The 22,421-nt window shown below is 39.6% G+C and overlaps 1 protein-coding gene across 1 annotated transcript in view; it reads right to left on the reverse strand.

The window, feature by feature from the left end:
- Window positions 1-22,421, reverse strand: part of spag6 (sperm associated antigen 6) — a 140,325-nt gene that overhangs the window by 31,110 nt on the left and 86,794 nt on the right. The gene's annotated exons all lie outside the window — the stretch shown is intronic.

The following is a 22,421-nucleotide window of genomic DNA, read 5'->3' on the forward strand; positions in this document are numbered from 1 at the left end:
ATATTAGGTAACAAATCTACAAATGTCAAGCAATTTGATGTTTTATCTTTATTTAACATAGTTTGCAGATCATTTAAAAATGGCAAAGACTGTTCTGGAATGTTTCTGCTTCTGATATTGAGTATTAGTATCAAAAACTAGATTTGAAGCATGCTGGGTTTTTTAAAAGAATATCTATATTCTAGATAACTCTTTAAAGACTAAAAAATGCAATAAAATGCTCCTACAATCATGGGGTTTTATATAACTACCTGCTCTGAAATCATAATTCATCTCCTTTCTGCATAACATAATATAAAGAGCTTCAAATAAAGAAGTTCTAAATCTTAACTAAAATGCTTTTGACAGAGAAATGCAGAAGACATTCATGGACACAGACTGCTTCAAATATTTAGTGCTATATTTAAAGGAAATATAAATCAACACTTTGCTGTATGGATAGTCATACAAAACACAAATCTAGAGCAGTCAAATGGAAAATACAAACACAACAACATCATTTAATAGTCCTTGGTCCCTTTTACTTCAAATGGATTTATGATATTAGCTACATCAAGTTAATTTTTGGGAATATAAATTATCATTCAGTATTAAATGACATTCATAAAATGCTTCAGGAGTTATAAATCATAATCACATAACTAATGTGAAGACTTATCCAACAAAAGAGGCGCGACTCCAGGTTTTGGAATCACAAAGGAACTCAAACTGGACAGCTGCCAATAAAGGTCTCAGGGATCGTGCTAAGTGATTAACCTTTGCTGGTTGTTTCTGAGGTTGGCAACATGCCAGTTTCATAATCAGTATCAGGTTTATTATCACTGACATACTGTTTGCGGCAACAATACAGTGCAAGACATAAAATTTCTGTAAGTTACAAATATAACTAAATAATGCAAAGGATGATTAGCTAGGTAATGCTCATGGGTTTATGGATAGTTCAGAAATCTGATGGTGGGGTAAGAAGTTACTCCTAAAACACTGCCTGTGGGGCTTCAGGCACCAGCACCTCCTGCCCAGTGGTAGTTATAAGAAGAGGGCATGTCAAAGATGGTGAGGGTCCTCAATAATGGATGCTACCATCTTCTGCCACCACCTTTTGAATACGACATCGAAGATGGGGAGGCTTGTTGCCGTGATGGAAATGGCTGACTTTATATTAATCTGCAGCTTCCTTCCATTCTGCACATTGGAGCTTCCATATCAAGTGGTAATGCAACTAGTCAGAATGCTCTTCACAGTACATCTGCAGAAATTTGCTAGAGTCTTTGTTGACATATCAAAGCTCCTCAAACTCTGAATGAAGTAAAGCAGCTGGCATGCCTTCTTTGTGACTCCAGCAGTATGCTGGAGTCAGCATAGATCCTCTGAGATGTCAATATCCAGGATCTTGAAGCTGTTCACTCTTTCCATTGTTGACTTCCCAATTAAGACTAGTGTGTGTTCTCCAAGTATCCCCTTCTCGAAGTCCACAATCAATTCCTTGGACTTGCTGACTTTGAATGCAAGCTTGCTGTTGTGACACCACTTGACTAGTTGATCTATCTAGCCTCCTCATTTCCATCTGAGATTCTGTCAACATTAGTGTCATCAGCAAATTAATAGATGATGTTGGAGCTATCCCTAGCTACACAGTGATGAGTGTAGAGTGAATAGAGCAGTGGGCTAAGCACACATCCTTGATGTGCACCTGTGTTGATTGTCAGCAAGATGTTTTTACTGATCTGCACCAACTATGGTCTCCTCATGACAAAATCAGAGATCCATTTGCAAAGGCAGACTTCAGTTATCAGATTGTTGAAAGATTGTATACATTAAAAAGGAACTAAAAATTTAAAGCTCTTACAACTAACCTGCACGATTGAACTTCCTAAAGGCTAGCAATGTTAAGGCAACTAGGTACTAGCGGGCCTACTGGAACCCATTCTGATCCAGGCAAAATTGAAGAATGCTGAAGTACAGAAGAGAATACACTCCAAGATTTTGTGTAAAAGATGAAGAGATTGTAGAATTATTACAATATAGAAGGCAGCCATTTAGCCTGTCTGGAACCCAATAATGCAAAGCCTATCTAGAACCCAGGAACACAATCTTGTCAATGCTATTTGCCACTCTTTCTCAAAACTTTGCAGGTTATCTCTCCTCTCTGAAAACTCTGATTGATTCTATTTCCATTATATCAACAGCAAATAATTTCCAGATAATAACTATTTAAAGAATTTCCATCAGTTTCCCTTTGCATTCTTTTGTCCCAAGTCTGTACTGTCTGATTCTTGAAATATCTACTGATGGGAACAGATTTCAAATTTATCTTATCTAAATCTGTTATAATTTTGTACATCTATGCAAACACTTGTTCACAATGTCTTTCCTCTAATGAGAAGAACCCCAACTTCTATCATCTAACCTCACATTCAGAATAAATCAACTTTAGTAACATTCTATTTGCAGGACTCCAGGAACAGTTGACATGACACCTGGTCACTGAATCCTGTAGGATGTAACCACCGAGTTCTAAAGGTGCTGTTCCTCGAGTTCATGTAGACCTTTGATGGAACAACCTAGGGAGTCAAAGGCAAAGAGAATAGAGGAGAAGGATGGAGAATTACGCTGAAATGCATCTGGAAGCTCACAGTTACTCATGCCAGTTCAATTTTCATTTTCTGTAAAACAGTAACCTGATTTGTATTTTGAATCTACAGTAGAGCAGAGACCAGAGCAATGAAAGTAACATTCTAAATTGGATGTAGAAAAAAAAAAGTTACTGTTTCATTTGGAAAGGATAAAGTATAAAAGCAGGAGTTGCCTCATGCAGTTGTTTAAGTGATACTGAGGAAAGAAGCCTACAGTGCTGGTAGAAAGTTTGTGAACTCTGTAGAACTTTCTCTACTTCTGCATAAATATGACCTAAAATGTGATCAGACCTTCACACAAATCCTAAAACAACATAAAGAGAACTCAATTAAATAAATAACACAAAACATTATACTTGTTCACTGATTTATTGAAAAATGACTCAACATTACAGGTATTTGTTGGAAAAAGTATGTGAACTTCCAGGGTAATGCCTTCTATAAAAGCTATTTGGAGCCAGGTGTTCCAATCAATGAGATAAGATTAGAGGTGTGTGTTGTAGAGGTGCCCTGCCCTATAAAAAGACACACACAAAATCAAGTTACTGACAGAACCTGCTCTTCTCAAGAAAGATCTGTTTACATGCGCCATGCCTCAAGCTGGAAAAGGCTACAAAAGCATTTCTAAAGACCTGAGTGTTCATCAGTCCACAATAAGAGAAATTGTCTACAAATGGAGTAAACTTGGTACTGTTGCTACTCCCTTAAGAGTGGGCATCCTGCAAAGAACACACTGGGCACAACAAGCAATGGTGAAGTAGGTGAACAGCCAAAGATCTGCAGAAATCTCTAGAACTTGCTTCATGTGTCCACTCTAAGAAACTCACTAAACTAGAATGGTGTTCATGCTCTCCAAAAAACAAAACATTACTGCACATCTCAAATTTGCAAAAACATTACTGCACATCTCAAATTTGCAAAAACATTACTGCACATCTCAAATTTGCAAAAGATCACATGGATGCTAAACAATGCTTCTGGGACAATGTTCTGTGGGCAGATGAGACAAAAGTTGAACTTTTGGCAGAAATGCACTTGTTACATTTGGAGGCAAAAGGGCACTGCACCAAAACCTCATCCCAACTGTGAAGCATGGTGGAAGAAGCATCTTTGTTTAGGGCTGCTTTGCTGCCTCAGGGCCTGGACAGCTTGCAATTGTTGAAGGAATAATGAATTCAAAATCGTATCGAGATAGTTTACAGAAAAATGTCAGGATAGCAATTTATCCATTGAAGCTTAATATAAGTTGGATAATGCAAAAGGCAATGATCTGAAAGACAAGAGTAAATCAACAACAGAATGGTTTAAAAAGAAGAAAATTGGTGTTTTGGAATGGCTGAATCAAAATTCTGACCTTAATCCTAAAGAAATGTTGTTGAAGGACCTGAAGCAAGCAGTTCACACAAGGAAGCCCTCCAACATCCCAGGAGTGAAGCAGTTTTGTAAGGAGGAATGGCCTAAAATTCCTCCAACCCAACGTGCAGGACTGATCGACAATTACCAGAACCATTTGGTTGAATTTCTTGCTGTACAAGGGGGTCACACCAGTTACTGAAAGCAAAGGGTCACGTACTTTTTCCAATAAATACATGTAACATTGGATCATTTTTCTCAATATGTAAATGAACAAGTATAAAGATTTTTTTGTGCTATTTATTCAATTTGGTTCTCTTTACTTAGTTTTAGGATTTACTTGAAGATCTGATCACATTTTGGGTCATATTTATGCAAAAATGGACAAAACTTCTAGCACTGAATGTTTGGAGATGGAAGTGTGAATTAGTGTGCTATGATGAAATTGTAAACGGAAAGGTGAGAGTAAGGTCTGCTGATCAAGGCAGGTATGTCTGAAATAAAAGAGGAAAATCCATTAAATGCAAAGACTTTAGAAAGCAGAGGACAAGGTGACAACTCTGCTTTTTCTCCTTGGAGCAAGGGAAGATGAGAGGTGACCTGATAGAGGTGTATAAAATGATGAGAGGCATTGATCGTGTGGATAGTCAGAGGCTTTTTCCCAAGGTTGAAATGGCTGCCACAAGAGGGCACAGGTTAAAGGTACTTGGGAGTAGGTACAGAGGGGATGACAGGGGTAAGTTTGTGTTTTTTTTTACACAGAGTGGTGAGTGTGTGAAATGGGATGTTGGCAACGGTGGTGGAGACAGATACAATAGGGTCTTTTAAGAGACTTTTGGACAAGTAAATGAAGCTTAGAAAATAGAGAGCTATGGGTAACCCTAGTAATTTCTAAGGTATGGACATGTTCAGCACAACTTTGTGGGCTGAAGGGCCTGTATTGTGCTGTAGGTTTTCTATGTTTCTACGACCCCTATCCTTCATCTGGGTGGGAGAATTGTGGACAGAACAGAAATATGAAATGGAACAAATACAGCTGACTGTTCCCACTATAGTGCAGGGGAAACCAGGATTATGAAAATAATAGGCAAATACAAGGAAATCTGCCGGTGCTGGAAATTCAAGCAACACACACAAAATGCTGGTGGAATGCAGCAGGCCAGGCAGCATCTATAGGGAGAAGCACTGTCAACGTTTCAGGCTGAGACCCTTCATCCTGACAGGACGAAAATAATAGACTATATTGGAAGAATTGATGTGGCATTATCAGAAAAGATTGAGGACCTAACTGGGAGCATGGACTGGAGTGCTTACAAGAAGCAGAGTCAAAGGTACAGTGTTGTGCAAAATACTTAGGGACAATTACAGTATAAAGCCAGTGTGCTAAGGCTTTTGCACAATACTGTATTTGGCAATGTGGAGCAGACAGCAAATTTGTAAATTAGGCAGGAACAAACGAGAGCTGTATAACTCATCTCCTTCTACGTTAGGCCATGAACCCCTGCTGTGGACCACCTGGAGGTCCAAGATGCTCTCGTTACATGTACATGCAGTTCAACTTTTTGAGTGATAATGCAGAAAGTTTGAAGTTAATAACTCATCTCCTTCCACCTTAGGCCACAAACTTATCAATCACCCCTGCCGTGGACCACTTCTACAAAGAAGGGATCCGTTTGCTCCACGACCGCAGGACTAAGTGTGTACATGTAGGAAGGGACTATGTTGGAAAATAAATGTGCTAGCTTTTCTAAAATTGACTCCTTCTACCTTAGGCCACAAACTTATCAATCACTCCTTGTAGATTATCATTCTGATCTTCCAGAGGACCAACTTTGTTCCTTACTCTCCTTTTGCTCTTAACATATCCAGAGAAGCCCTTAGGACTCTCCTTCACTGTCTGCTGGAGCAACTTTATGCCTTCATTTAGCATCCTGATTTCTTTCTTAGTTGTTCTCCTGCATTTCTTATACTCCTCCAGTACCTCATTTATTGCTGCCTTCCTGTACCTGCTATGCACCTCCCTTTCTCCTTAATCAGGGCCTCAATATCTCTCAAAAACCAAGGTTCCTGAAACACGTTATTCTTGCCTTTTATTCTGACAGGCATACACAATATTTGTACTCTCAAACTTTCACTTTTGAAAGTCTCCTACTTACCAAGTACTCCTTTGCCGGTAAACAGCCTGTCCAAATCCACACTTGTCAGATCTTTTCTTCAACTTGAAACCTTAGCCCGAAGACCATACCTATTCTTTTCCATGATTACCTTGAAACTAATGGCATTATGATCACTAGATGTAAAGTGTTCTCCTACAAAAACTTCCCACTAATTTTTGCTCTATTATACGCCCTCTCATTTGCTTTTATGTCGTTCTTGACTTGACTGGCCAGCCACAATTGTGTCGTCCTGCCTTTAGAATATTACTTCTTTGGGATGTAGTATGACCCACTTGGTGGTGCAATAATATCAGCACCGGACTTCGGAGTGAAGGTTCCCGAGTTCGAATCCAACTCAGCCTCATAAAGACAAGAATAGCTTGCTACGAAAGCACCGTCATGACAGTGCCTCAATAACTCAACTGCCAAGCTAAGGGCTATTCTTCCTCGAGATGTAGTATGTGGTATGCACAAGTCAGGTATAACAGGAATTGAATCCGATTCAGATTATATCTAACACATCAAAACATGTGGTGAAATGTAATATTTGCGTTAACAAACAACACATCCCAGGATTTGCTGGGGATAGCTTTCAAGTGTCACCACACATTCTGGGACCAGAACAACACAGAATATACCTAGGAACAAAGCAACAAAGGCAAAACACGCCCCGTTTCCCCCTCCCATCCACCAAGCACATACACAGTCCTCTAACTCCAGGACAGACCATCTTTGGCCTCTAGTGGACTCATGGATTTGCAGACAATGGGCTCCAACTTGTCCGGTGGGCTTGCAAAGATTCTCAAATCTATCCTCTACAGAATAACTGGCTCTAGTTAGGCCTCGATTTGGACCTCTGATCTACCTTTGGGCTTTGATCTTGACCTAAGACTTCCATATGATGATGAATAAGAAACCTGGATGAGGGCTTGAACTTCAGGCCTCGAATGTTGGACTTGCTGATGATAGAACATCTGAGTCCAGGCCTCAAATTCCAGTCTCTCTGATGACTGGACCCTGAACGTTCTTGTTGGTCTATCAACCTGACATCCGCTCATGTCCATGCTGCTGGGCTTCAAAAGTGGAGTGAAGACTTAGAATCCAGCTTGTCCAATTCCCCTACATTCCTGCCCCTAAACCCTAATCTGACTCCTAAATCCCCCCTCAATCCCCAAATCCATCCTTATGAACTAAAGAAACTAAAAAAAAAACTTAGTCTGAACCATGACCTCAACGAAGCCACAGCTCAGTGCCAACTTGATCATAACTGCAGAGCTGTGGAGGCCTAGTCTTCATGTATATCTAGGGCAGAGGTTGATAGATTCTTGAATGGTCAGGGCACAAAAGGATATGGGGAGAAGGCAGGAGATTAGAGTTGAGAGGAAAATTGGATCAGCCGTGGAAAATTGGAGCAGATTCGATGGGCAATAATGAAAGAGAAGAGCAGACTCGATAGGCCAAAATGCCTAATTCTGCTCCTATATCTTATGGTCTGAATGGAATAAATAATTCCAGGCTATCAATTTACCCTTATAGCCATGCTAATGGATCTACAGTCAGAATTATTTCAAAATTGCTCAGAAAACTAGAGCTATGAAAACTAGAGAATAAGAAATAAGCTCAAGAAAGCCAAATCTGATGATGGTAAATACCTGAGGTCTTTGCAATGGATTGGCTGTAGTGGGGCACAGGGGCAATGCTTCTTTTGGCAAAGAGGAAAGGGTGAGCTGCTTCAAGTTCCTGGGTGTCAAGATCTCTCAGGATCTATCCTGGGCCCAACACATTGATGCAAGCATGAAGAAAGCTCACCAGCAGCTATACTTCATAAGGAATTTGTGGAGATTTGGTATGTTACCAAAATCTCTTTATAATTTCTACAGATTTATGGTGGAGAGCATTCTGATAGGTTGCATCACAACCTGATATCAAGGCTTCAGTGCACAGGATCTAAAGAGGCTGCGAGGGTTGTAGATGCAGTCAGCTCCATCTTAGGCATAAACTTCCCCACCACCGAGGACATGTTCAAATGGTGGTTTCTCAGAAGATGCCTCGTTAAGAACCCTCACCATCCAAGACATGCCCTCTTCTAATTACTTCCATCAGGAGAGCCTGAATACTTACACTCAATGTTTTAGGACAACTTCTTCCTCTCCATCATCAAATTTCTGAATAATCCATGAATCCATGAACACTACTTCACTATTCCCTTTTTGCATTACTTATTTATTGTAACTTACAGTAATTTATGTCTTACACTGTACTGCTGTCCAAAATAACAAACTTCACGCCATATATCAGTGATTGTAAACATGATTCTGATTGCAGAATCAGATAATTGAAAGTTTGAAAAAAAAACTGAAGGACTTTAAAGACCTATTCCTTTTCCTCTGTTGATGTAGTACTGTAGAAATAGGAATAATATTCTAAGTTGTAAAGCATCTGGTTCAACTAGACGCAGTGATCACAGAGGGAAGTTGACCTTATGGCAAGGAAAGTGAACCTCTACCAGGGATCAAAGGGATGTCTCTTAGTGGTGGTAAGGGCAGCTGGTGTGTGATTGGGCAGAGAATCTCACCTAGATATACTGTGCAAAAGTCTTAGCCACCCTAGATTTTTAAGTATAAATTTTGTTTTAGATGGTTTTTTTTGTCTTCTGCAATAGTGTCAGTAGAAAAGAGCAAATTTTAGATTTCCAAACATTTATTTTCCAAAAATTTATGTTATAGAGAAATTTTTGTATTTCATTGAAGTAACATATTAAGTAATAGAACACTTGATTACTTTGAAGATATATAACCCAGTGTACGATTAAACAAGATGACAAATAGATCTAATGATCAATGGCATTATGAGTTGAATGAACTAAACTGATTAACTGAAACAGAGATGGGTGTAGAAGGAAGAGCTTTGACCAGCAACCAATCTGGAAATCAGAAGGAGGGGGTTTCACTCAGGTCACTGTACAAGTAGAAAAGCCAGCAGCAGGTCACCACATGAAAAAGAGATCTCACCAGTGACCAATCAGCATTTGGGATTGATTAGCAAGAGCAAATTAAAGGAAGGCAGGGGCAAGCACAGCAGTGGACTGAGTCAGAGTGGTGATTTTGAGGCTTTAGCTCTTTGAGGCTTCCATAAAGAGAGGCTTCAGTCAGAGAAAGCAAAGAAAAGCAAAGCTCAAGGTTAGGTATTAGGTTTTCCCTTCCCTTCCTTATACTGCTCAGTTGGGACAGTAGAGATGCCAGGCAGGATAGTGGAATGCTCCCCTCGAGGGATGTCGTAAGGCAGGGAGACCTCCAGTGTCCCTGACACTATAACTGCAAGAAGTGCATCCAGCAGTAGCATCTAACAATCTGTGCTAAGGCTTGGAGCTGGAACTGGATGAACACCAGATCATTCGGGAGGACGAGAGAGTAACAGATAGGACATGTAGAGAGGTAGTTACATTTAAGCTGCAGGACACAGGAGACTGGGTGACAGGAAGGGGAAAGGGGTTAAGGAGCCAGTGAAGATCACCCATGTGGCCATCCTTTCAGCAGCAGGGATATCACTTTGGATAATGTGGGGTGGTTGGCCTAACAGAGGAATGTCACAGTGGTTGAGTCTCTGGCACTGAGTTTGGATCTGTGACTCAGAAGAGATGGGGGGGGGAGCGGGGGAAGAGACACACTGTGGTGATATGGGATTCATTAATTAAGAGAATGGACAGGAGGTTCTGTGAGCGAAAAAGATTCCCAGATGGTATGCTGTCTCCCAGGTGCCAGGTCTGGGATATCTCGGATCGAGTCCTCACCATTCTTAAGTGGAAGGGTGATCAGCCAGATCTGTGGTCCATGTAGGTACCAATGACATGGGTAGGATGAATGATGAGGTTCGGCATTAGGAGTTCATGGAGTTAGGTGCTAAGTTAAAGGGCAGGACCTCCAGGGTTCTGATATTATGGCTGCTATTCATGCCATTCATGAGGCTAAAACTAGGAAGATTAGACAGTTTAATACATGGTTAAGGAGTTGGTGTAGGAGAGAGATATATAGGATTTCTGGATCATTGGGCTCTCTTCCAGAGAAGATGGGACCTGTATAGACATGATGGTTCATACCTGAACTGGAGGGGGACTAATATCCTGGTGGGAAGATTTGTTAATGTGGCATGGTGGAATTTAAACTAGAGTTGCAGAGGGATGGGAACCAGAGTGCCAGAACAATTAATGTAGAGCAGATTGGTTGTAGAGCAGATGTTGGTAAGGCCTTAGACAAAGTTAGGAATCAAAAGGTTGAGCATGGTGAGACTAGTGTCCTGAGCCATGTATATTTCAATGCATGAAGTAGGAAAATCGAATGCTGGTGATGAAAATGAGGTAGCCGGTTTACAAACTGAGACAATGTAGTGAGGAGAGGCTGTTGATAGAACAAAAACACAGTCAACAGGACGAGTTGCAATATAAAAGGTGGACAAAATCGAAAAGGGTGAATACAGGACTGAAGGTGTTATATTTGAATGCACACAGTATATGGAATAAGGTTGATTAACTTGTAGCAAAGTTGCAGATTGACACGTATGATGTTGCAGGCATTACTGAATCATGGCTGAAAGAAGATTATAGCTGGGAGCTTTATATCCAAGGATGCACTTTGTGTTGAAAGGACAGGCAGGAAGACAGAAAGAGTAGAGTTGCTCTGTTGATAAGATATGAAATTAAATCATTAGAAAGAGGTGACCTAGGGTCAAAAGGTGTTAAATCATTGTGGATAGAGCTAAGGAATTGAAAGGGTTAAAGGGCCTTAATGGAAGTTGTATACAGATCCCCAAACTGTAGTAAAGTGGTCTATCAATTACAATGGAAAATAGAAAATGCATGCCAAAACGGCTATGTTCCAATATTCAAGGCAATTTCAATATGGAGGCAGATTGGGAAAATACAGAAGTTTGGGTACCCCTGGTCAAAATTTCTGTTACTGTGAATAGTTAAGTGAGTAGAAGATGAACTGATCTCCAAAAGTAATAAAGTTAAAGGTGAAACATTCTTTTCAACATTTTAAGCAAGATTAGTGTATTATTTTTGTTTTGTACAATTTTAGAGTGAAAAAAAGCAAAGGAGCACCATGCAAAAGTTGGTGCACCTCAAGAGATTTGAGCTCTCAGATAACTTTTACCAAGGTGTCAGACCTTCATTAGCTTGTTAAGGCTATGGCTTGTTCGCAGTCATCGTTAGGAAAGGCCAGGTGATGCAAATTTCAAAACTTTATAAATACCCTGACTCCTCAAACCCTGTCCCAACAATCAGCTGCCATGGGCTCCTCTAAGCAGTGGACTAGCACTCTGAAAGTTAAAATAAATGGTGCCCACAAAGCAGGAGAAGGCGATAAGAAGATAGCAAAGCGTTTTCAGGTAGCTGTTTCCTCAGTTCTTAATGTAATTAAGAAATGGCAGTTAACAGGAACGGTGGAGATCAAGTTAAGGTCTGGAAGACCAAGAAAACTTTCCGAGAGAACTGCTCATAGGAGTGCTAGAAAGGCAAATCAAAACCCCTGTTTGAATGTAAAAGACCTTCAGGAAGATTCAGCAGACTCTGGAGTGGCGGTCCACTGTTCTACTGTGTAGCAACACCTGCACAAATATGACCTTCATGGAAGAGTCATCAGAAGGAAACCTTTCCTGCGTTCTCACCACAAAATTCAGCATCAGAAGTTTGCACAGGAACAACTAAACAAGCCTGATGCATTTTGGAAGCAAGTCCTGTGGACTGATTAAGTTAAAGTAGAACTTTTTGGCCACAATGAGCAAAGGTATGCTTGGAGAAAAAATGGTGGAGAATTTCATGAAAAGAACACCTCTCCAACTGTTATGCACGGGGGTGGATTGATCATGCTTTGGGCTTGTATTGCAGCCACTGGCATGTGGAACATTTCATTGGTAGAGGGAAGAATGAATTCAATTAAATACCAGCAAATTCTGGAAGCAGATATCACACCATCTGAAAAAAAAGCTGAAGATGAAAAGAGGATGGCTTCTACAACAGGATAAAACAGGTTAATGATCCTAAACACACCTCAAAATCCACAATGGACTACAAGAGGCACAAGCTGAAGGTTTTGCCATGGCCCTCACTGTCCCAACCTAAATATCATTGAAAATCTGTGGATAGACCTCAAAAGAGCAGTGCATGCAAGACGGCCCAAGAATTTCACAGAACGAGAAGCCTTTTGCGTGGGCAAAAGGGCAAAATGGGCAAAATGGCAAATGGGCAATTTTGAATGGGCAAAAATCCCCCAAACAAGAATTGAAAGACTCATAGCTAGCTACAGAAAGGATTTACAAGCTGTGATACTTGCTAAAGGGGGTGTTACTAAGTACTGACCATGCAGGGTGCCCAAACTTTTGCTTCCGGCCCTTTTTTTTGTTATTTTGAAACTGTGAAGGATGTAAATAAAAAAGTAATCTTGCTTAAAATATTAAAGAAATGTGTCATCTTTAACTTTATGCCTTTTGGAAATCAGGTCATCTTTTACTCGCTTAGCTATTCACAGTAACAGACAATTTTGACCGGGGTGCCCAAACTTTTGCATGCTACTGTAAGGTTGGTGCTGGATTCCAGGAGGCGGAAATTCTAGTGTGTACAAGATGGTGTTTTAGAGCAGCTCATGGTTGAGCCAATTAGGGGATCAACTATTCTGGATTAGCTGCTGAGCAATGAACTGAAATTTATTAAGAGAGCTTAAGGTAAAAGAACTCTTAGGGGAAAGTGATCATAATATTATCAAATTCACCCTGAAATTTGAAAATGAGAAACTGAAGTCAGATGTATCAGTATTATGCTGGGTAAAGAGAACACAGAAGCATGAGAGGAGCTAGCTAGAATTGATTGGAAAAGAACACTGGCAGGGATGATGGCAGAGCAGCAATGACTGGAATTTCTGGAAGCAATTCAGAAAACACAGTACATATAAATCCCAAAGAGGAAGAAGTGTTCTAAAGGCAATATGACACAACTGTAGCTAACAAGAAAAGTCAAGGCCCACATAAAAGCCACAAAGAGGGTGTACAATAGAGCAAAAATTCATTGGAAGTTAGAGGATTGGAACACTTTTAAAAACCAACAGGAGGCAACTAAAAAAGTAATTAAGAGGTACAGATGGAATACAAAAGAAAGCTAGCCAGTAATATTAAAGAGGATATCGAAACTTTCTTCAGATGCTTAAAATGTAAAAAAGAGGTGAGAGTGGTATCAGACCACTGGAAAATTATGTTTGAGAGGTAGTGATGGTGGACAAGGAAATGGCAGACAAACTGAATAAGTATTTTGCATCAATCGTTACTATGGAATACACTAGCAGTATGATGGAAGTTCCAGATGTCAGGGGTCATGAAGTTACCACTACTAGAGCGAAGGTTCTTGGGAAACCTAAAGGTCTGAAGGTAAACAAGTCACCTGGACCAGATAGCGTACACCCCAGGGCCCTGAAAGAGGCAGCTGAAGAGATCGTGGAGGCATTAGCAAAACCTTTCAAGAATCACTAGATTCTGGAATCATTCCAGAAGACTGGAGAATTGTAAATGTCAGTCCACTCTTCAAGAGGGGAGAGAGGCAGAAAAAAGGAAACTATAGGCCAGTTAGCCTGACCTCAGTCATTGGGAAGATGTTGGAGTTGATTATTAAGGATGAGATCTCAGGGTACTTAGAGGCACATGATAAAATAGGTCATAGTCAGCATGGTTTCTTCAAGGGAAAATCTTGCCTGACAAATCTGTTGGAATTCTTTGAAGAAATATCAAGCAGCATAGACAAAGGGGAAATCGGTTGATGTGTGTACTTTGATTTTCAGAAGGCTTTTGAAAAGGTGCCACACATATGGCTGCTATGAACCCATGGTATTACAGGAAAAACTGTAGCATGGATAAAGCAGTGGCTGATTGGGTAGGAGGCAAAGAGTAGGAAAAAAATGGAACTTTTCCTAATCGGCTGCCAGTGACTAGTGGTGTTCTTCAGGGGTCCGTGTTGGGACAGGTTCTTTTTATGTTATGTGTCAATAATTTAGATGACAGAATTGATGGTCTTATTGCAAAGTTTGCTGATGAAATGAAAATAGGTGGAGGGGCAGGTTGTTTTGAGGAAGTAGAGATGCTGCAGAAGGACTTAGGCCAATTACGAAAATGGGCAAAGAAATGGCAGATGGAATACAGTGTTGGTAAGTGTACAGTATTGTATTTTCGTACAAGAAATGAAAGGGTTGACTATTTTCTGAATGGAGAGTTAATGCAATAAACTGAGGCACAAAGGGACTTGGGCATCCTTGTGCAGGATTCCCTAAAGGTTAATTTGCAGTTTGATGAGGAATGCAAATACAATGTTAACGTTCAGTTTGAGAGAAGTAGGAAATAAAAGCAAGAATGTATTGTTGAGATTTTATAAAGCCCTGGTGAGGCTTCACTTGAAGTATTGTGAGCAGTTTTGGGCCACTTGTCTTAAAAAGGATATGCTGAAAGAAGAGAAGGTTCAAAGGAGGTTCACGAAAATGATTCCAGGATTGAATGGCTTATCGTATGAAGAGCATTTGATGGTTCTGTGCCTGTATTCACTGGAATTCAGAAGAATGAGAGGTGACCTCATAGAAACCTATTGAGTGGTGAAAGGCCTTGATAGAGTGGACGTGGAGATTATCTTTCCTATGGAAGGAGAGTCTAAGACCACAGGACAGTGCCTCAGAATAGAGGGGTATCCTTTTAGAACAGAGATGAGGAGGAATTTCTTTAGCCAAAGAGTGGTGAATCTGTAGAATTCTTTGCCACAGGCAGAAATTAAGGCCAAGTCTTTATGTATATTTAAGACGGAGGTTGATAAATTCTTGATTGGTCAGGGCATGAAAGAATATGGGGGAAAGCAGGATATTGGGGCTGAGATGAAAAACTGGATCAGCCATGATGAAATGGCGGAGCAGACTCAATGAGCCAAATGGCCTAATTCTGCTCCCATATCTTATGAAATCAAATTGTACAAAGGACAACTAAATTAAACTAAAATAAAGACTAAGAGTTTGGTAGATGTGACAGTTTAAACTTCAAATAATCAATTCTTACACCATGGCAAGAGTGAGCATAGCAAAGTCTCCCTGAAGTAGCAATTTTGTGGCAGACAGGAAATTCAAAATGTGCTGTCCAAGCTCTTCTGAAGATGCACAAAGAAATGGACAAGGTTGAGGGCCAGAAGCACAGAAGCCAGCTACACAAGCTGAGTGCAGCAGATGAGAGATGCATCAAACTGACATCCCTTCTAAATTGGAAGTCCAGCAATGTTATCAGTTCCAAAATCACAGAAACCACTGGCATCCAAATACACCCCATCTTGACAGCAGTGGTCTTCATGGAAAAGTTGCTGCCAAAAAGCTATTCTTCCAAAGTGAAAACAAGGTCAAGAGACTCGCCTAGGCACAAAAAACACAAGGACTGGAGTGCTGAATAATGGCAACAAGTGCTCTGGACTGATGTGTCCAAAAGTGAAATTTTTCTCTCAAACAGGAGGTTTGTCCGTAGAAAAGCTGGATAGTACTACATGGATAAGTGTCTGCAGCCAACATTGAAGCACAGCAGAGGTTCCTTGCAGGTTGGGACTGCATTTCTGCATTGGTGGTCTGATCAAAATTAATGGAATCATCAATGCTGGAAAGTACAAGCAGATTCTCATTCATCACACAATACCATCAGGGAGGTGTCTGATTGATCCTGACCGGAGTGGACCGGAGTGCTGCGGAGTGCAGCAGGACAATGATCTCAAACACACGGCCAAAATCATAAAGAAATATCTTAAGCAAAAAGAACAAGGAGTTCTGAAACAGATGGAATGGCCTCCAAAGAGCCCTGATCTCAACATCATCAAGGCTCTCAGGGATTACCTGGATTTCTTTCAAGCAAGACAGCCAATGTATGTAGAAGAGTTGTGGCATATTCTCTAAGATGCTTGGAACAACCTACCAGTCGAAAACTCCACAACAGTATATTTAAGAGAACTGATGCAGTTTTAAAGGCAAAGGGTGATCACACCAAATATCGTTGATTTAAATTTTTTTTTACTGTTTACTGCTCTTTATAGTAATTTCTTGATATTTAGAAACTTCTTTCATTGCATTACTTTTGAAAACATTTTCATTTATAGAACTTTTTTTACATGTCCCTAAGACTTTTGCACAATGTTGTATGTAACCAAGCATATCAGTAATGTATGGCACATGACCAGATCTAAAAAGTACTTTAGATCATTGGGAATACTTCAGATTATCTATTTGGCCTTCCCCATAAAAAATAATCTGTGAATCACTATTCCAGCCTCTTGTCCTGCTTTGCATGCATTCTACTGTTCCTCCCAGTCACCGCTGAATGCTTGATTGAGAGAAAGTAATTTAGCAAAAGCTTTGAAGTCAGAAGAAAATACTTCAGCATATGCCACACCAATCCCTGCATGTGTAGGCAATTTAAAGAACTCCTGAAATGAGTAAATTGCAACAAAAGCAAAGATAAATTAATTGGCAATCTATCTGAAAATTAGTTGATTTAAAACAAATCCTGCTTGGTTTTCCTGCTGCTGAACACATGTCCAAAATGTGCAGAGAGCTTTGAGTTACAAAGTGGCAAAGCTGGCATCAAATCAACTTTGAACACTGACTGCTGTCTTGATCTGTATACTTCATGCATTTCTAGAAGCCAATTGCTACACACATGCCAACTCTCTTTCCAATTACAGCATTTAGTGCCAGTCACCACAATGCATGCATGCACATTAATGCCAATTTAGTTTTGATTCAGCACCCATAGAGCCAAATAATACTCACTAAATTGAACCTCTCCTCTCCGAGTCCAAACAATTAGTTCTGTTTGCCAGGCAGGGAATGCAGTCTATACTGATTTTCGGAAGATGTTTGACTAAGTCTCATGTAAATGATAAATTGGCAAAACGGAATTCCCCTGAAATAAAAATGACACTGGTGATATGGAAAAGAGTGTAGAACAAAGAGAACTTGGAGAAATGGTTTTATTTCCAGAGTAGAAGAAGGCAGAGCTTCCTAAAGTCAGTGCATTTTTAAAATCCGTAACATTACTTGGAAATATATGCAGCTGACATCAAACCTTGTGGTGTGGTAAACAATAAGCAGGATAGTTCTAGGTTGATTGATAGGTTGGCACAGAAAAAGTTAAATGGCAGAGAAATTTAATTCAGACAAATGTGAAGTGATACAAATTGGCAAAGATAAACCAAATGGCACTGTTTTAAAGGGCATACAGGAACAAACAGACCTGGGTACAAATGTGCTATTTGGAAGTGGAAGAAAATGTTGAAAAAGAAGTTAACAAAACATATGGGATTCTGAACAGAAGCACAAATACAAAGGCAGAAAAGTTATGTTGAACCCATAATAAAGACTGATTAGGCCACAACTGGAATATTTTGTCCATTTCAGATCCTAAGGTTAAATTCCTAGACGAGGGACTGAAAATATTTATTGGTTCCATCATGTGGGATTTCCACCAGAAAATTCAAATGGAAAAGTTGGGTTTGTTCTCTTTGGAGTAATGAAGATTGACATGAGATTATAAAGATCAGCAGTTTAGATAAGATGGGCACGTAATTAGCAGAGAAATTCCAATTAGAGGATGTTCCAAGGACCAAAGGAGACACCTTGAAAATTTTGGGAACTAGGTTCAAGGGGAATAAACTTTTATTTTATGCAAAGGGTAGTTATGATTTAGATCAGTTTAAAAGGATAATCTTTAAAGAACCTAGCATGAAATGGGATAGGCAGAAGTAGCCAAATAATTTACAGAGATTGTTGGAAAAGGGACTTAAAACGATTAGTGTACAGAGAATCAAAACAGTATTGAATGATTTCCTCTGAACCATGACAATTCGACTTTCTAAAAGTAGAGGCTTCAGCTTCAACTCTCACATTCCACCACACTGAATTTTAACCTCAAAAGTGGCATTGATTTCTTCTTCTACAGCTTTCACCTCTGTGCCATTTTCTTGGCTAGGAATCTTCATTCGGCACTGTCTCATCTTCAGAATTCATGGTATAGCTGTAACCTTCAACCAGCCTCTTATTCTCTCAGATACAACTGAATTCTTCGCTTCCTCATCAGAAGACCACAATCAGTGAGGACTAGAAATAACATCTTCTTGCTGACAAGCAACACAGGTGCAAATCAATGATGTGTGCTTAGCCCACAGCTATACTCTCTCTACACCCACGGCAGCATGGCTAGGCATAGTGCAAACACCATTTATAAATTTGCCAATGACACTACTTTGGTATATCTCCAAAGGCTCTAGCAAATTTCAACAGAAGTGCCATTGAGAGCATTCTGACTGCTTGTATCAACCACTGGTATGGAGGGGCCATTGCAAAGGATCAGAAAAAGCTGCAGAGGGTTGTAAACTCAGCCAGCTCCAACAAGGACATCTTCTGAAGCCAATGCCTCAAGAAGGTGGTATCCATCATTAAGGACCCCCACCACACAAGACATGCCCTCTTATCAGTGAGGAAATGCAACAACTGAAGACACACACATTTTAGCTTCTTCCCCTCGCCCATTAGAATTCAAAAGGACAATGAACCCAGGATCACTACCTCACTATTTTTGCAATTCTTGCTTATTTTTAATATATTTCTTGTTATAATTTATAATATATTTTATGTATTGCACTGTACTGCTTCTGCAAAACATAAATTTCATGTCATATTTCAGTGATAATAAATCTGACTGAGATTTTTCTTCATCAATAACTGCTGCTTTCTTTGCCCCTACACCAAGTACAGAATTCAGTACAGAAAGTTTTTTGAAACAATTTACAATATCTTGCAAAATAACTTCACCAGTTATCAAAAGGAAAGGCAGAAAGAAAAATGGAAATCAGTTTTCAATTATTAATTAGCAAGGTAATAGTTCATCTCAATTTGTTCAGAACCGGACGAAGTCTACCCCTCAGAGTAGTCTGAAGCAAATTACTTTCAATTCTTGACTAACTAAAGACACAATCTAACAGCTGATAATAGTAATGATGTGCTCATTGTTTCTTTGGCCTTAATTGCACCTGATATTCCTGTGGCTTTTTGTTACTCGTTCACCATATTGTAACCAAATTGCTATTTACTTTAAAATTCACTCTGTTAGATTACAATTTGTCCTCTCAATTGAAAACTTAAGCCTTCCATGCTATTATAGAATATTAATATATTGAAGTTGTATTCATAACTTCTTATATTTTGAGAGTAAATATGACCACAATTCCAAATTGTTAGTTCTTATATTATAACATAGTCCAATTGATAACATACTTTAGCCTCCTGTTTGTAAATTTTTTAACATCTCAATTGGTCCCCTTTTCAAGGAAGTTATTTTAACAGTGAACTGATTTATGTTAATGACACACACAATCTTACAGTACCAAAATGAATCAATTCAACATAAATTAATCCAATTTTATTTCAGAATCAGATTTATCATCACCAACATGTGATGTGCAATTTGTTAACTTAGCACCAGCAGTTCAATGCAATACATAATCTAGCAGAGAAAATAATAAAATAACAAATAAACAAATGAATAAATTACATACTTTGAATAGATTTTTAAAAAAACATGCAAAAACAGAAATACTGTATTTTTAAAAAGTGAGGTAGTGTCCAAAGATTCAATGTCTTTGATTTAGGAATCGGATGGCAGAGGGGAAGAAGCTGTTCCTGAGTCATTGAGTGTCTGCCTTCAGGCTTCTATACCTCCTACCTAATGGTAACAGTGAGAAAAGTGCATGTCCTGGCTGCCAGGTGTCCTTAATAATAGACACTACCTTTCTGAGACACCACTCCCTAAGTCCTGGGCACTTTGTAGGCTAGTACCCAAGATGGAGCTGACTAGATTTACAACCTTCTGCAGTTTGTTTCGGTCCTGTGCAGTAGCCCCTCCATACCAGACAGTGAAGCAGCCTGTCAGAATGCTCTCCACGGTACCACTATAAAAGTTTTTGACTACATTTGTTGACATGCCAAATCTCTTCAAACTGCTAATAAAATATAGCCGCTGTCTTGCCTTCTTTATAACTACATCAATATGTTGGGACCAGGTTAGATCCTCAGAGATCTTGACACCCAGGAACTTGAAGCTGCTCACTCTCTCCACTTCTGATCCCTCTAAGAGGATTGGTATGTGTTCCTTTATCTTACCCTTCCTGAAGTCCACAATCAGCTCTTTCGTCTTTCTGACGTTGAGTGCTAGGTTGCTGCTGCGACACCATTCCACTAGTTGGCATATCTCACTCCTGTACGCCCTTTCATCACCACCTGAGATTCTACCAATAATGGTTGTATCATCAGCATATTTACAGATGGTATTTGAGCTATGCCTAGCCACGGAGTCATGTGTACATAGAGAGTAGAGCGGTGGGCTAAGCACTCACCCCTGAGGTGTGCCAGTGTTGATAGTCAGTGAGGAGGATATGTTATCACCAATCCTCTTAGACTGAGGTCTTCTGGTTAGGAAGTCGAGGATCCAATTGCAGAGGGAGGTACAGAGGCTCAGGGTTCTACAACTTCTCAATCAGGATTGTGGGAATGATGGTATTAAATGCTGAGCTATAGTCGATGAACAGCATCCTGACATAGGCATAGGTGTTTGTGTTGTCCTGTGTGTTCCATTCACTTTGCTCCCAAGAAATAAGTTATTTATCTTTGCCGCATATAGCAATTATTACTCCTTATTCATTTTATTCTCAAAGACCTTCCTTTAATTTTTCACTAATTTTCTTAATCAATAAACAGTATTTGCCCATTAATGTATCAATCAGGTTTCGTGGAGAACGTGCAGGAGTTAAATTAGGTAGTACTGGAAAATTGACTCTAGTATTGCAATACACAACTAACTCATATTTATTCGACCTGATGCAGCACACATAGAAAATATACAATGCAATTTCATTAACATTATTCCAGCAACTAGAAGGAACCAATCATACTAATGCAAATACATGGCTTCATTTCAAAAGTTGCGAGGTGTCTGTTGAAGCCAGCTTATGCTGAAAAAAGAAATCAGAGGAATTTATTTTAAAAAGAGGCAGATTTGATAAGACTGGTGGTAGAAACCATTTCAGGGGGTCATTGCAAGCTTCTTGAAGCAATGGCATATTATAAGCAACAGTAAAGCTTTGTAGGTCCCAGTGTTCATAGTGCAGAGTAAGAGAAAGCAGAAAAATGGGAGGTGTGAGGGATCACAGAAAGTGTTTCAGATTTGGTGACACGGCACTGAGAAGAGGTGGTAACTTAAGTGAACAACATGAGGAGTTAGGTCAAGGACAAAGGCTTCCACAAGCATGGCAAAGATCAGTAAATATATAATCAGATATCAACACACGGCAAGGAAATATTTAGGTTCTTCCACTGATCAAGGCAATGATGCTAGTGCTTAATATTAAAAACACAAAATGCTGCCGAAACGTCGTCACTACCTCCTCCCATAGATACTGTCTGGCCTGCTGAGTTCTGCCAGCATTTTGTGTTTTTATTTATTTCCAGCATTTGCAGATTCACTCATCTAGCACTTAATATTTTCAGTTTTCAACAAAAATACATCCCCGAAATGCTATTTTGAAAAAAAAAATCCGCCATTCTGATGCCCACAAATAAAAGTCATGCCAGCAGTTAAGCAATGATGAAAAATCTACATTATGGTTTTAGAGTGTTGAACTTAGCTTTCAAACTATGTAATCACTAACAAGCGAAAATCTGTAGATGCTGGAAAATAAAAGCAATGCACACAAAATGCTGGAGGAACTCAGCAGGCCAGGCAGCATCCTGTGGAAAAGAGTACAGTCGCTGTTTCAGGCTAAGACCCTTCATCAGGACTTGTCCTGATGAAGGGTCTTGGCCCAAAACATCAACTGTTTTGATATAAACAGTTTTATGATATGATGGTGATATACAAAAATCAGTTGAAGTATAAACAGAAATATGGTAAAAAAAAATCAAAAGGTCCAGAGATTTATTTCCAAGAACAGGATGGTGTGAGACTTGGAGGGGAGCATCCAGTTTATGATGTTTTCACACACCTACAGCCTTTGCCTTCTTGGTGGTGAAGATCAAGGGTTTGGGAAGTACTGTTGGAGCACCCTAGTGAATAAATGCAGTATGTTTTGTAGATGATACATATAAATGCCAGTGTTTGAGAACATTTAAGGTGTGTGATTGGGTGCAAATCAAATAAGCTATTTTTTCTTGATGGTGTCTAGCTTCTTAAGAGTGGTTTA

Source organism: Hypanus sabinus, chromosome 6 (genome assembly GCF_030144855.1).
Source record: "Hypanus sabinus isolate sHypSab1 chromosome 6, sHypSab1.hap1, whole genome shotgun sequence".
In the NCBI taxonomy this organism is placed as follows: domain Eukaryota; kingdom Metazoa; phylum Chordata; class Chondrichthyes; order Myliobatiformes; family Dasyatidae; genus Hypanus; species Hypanus sabinus.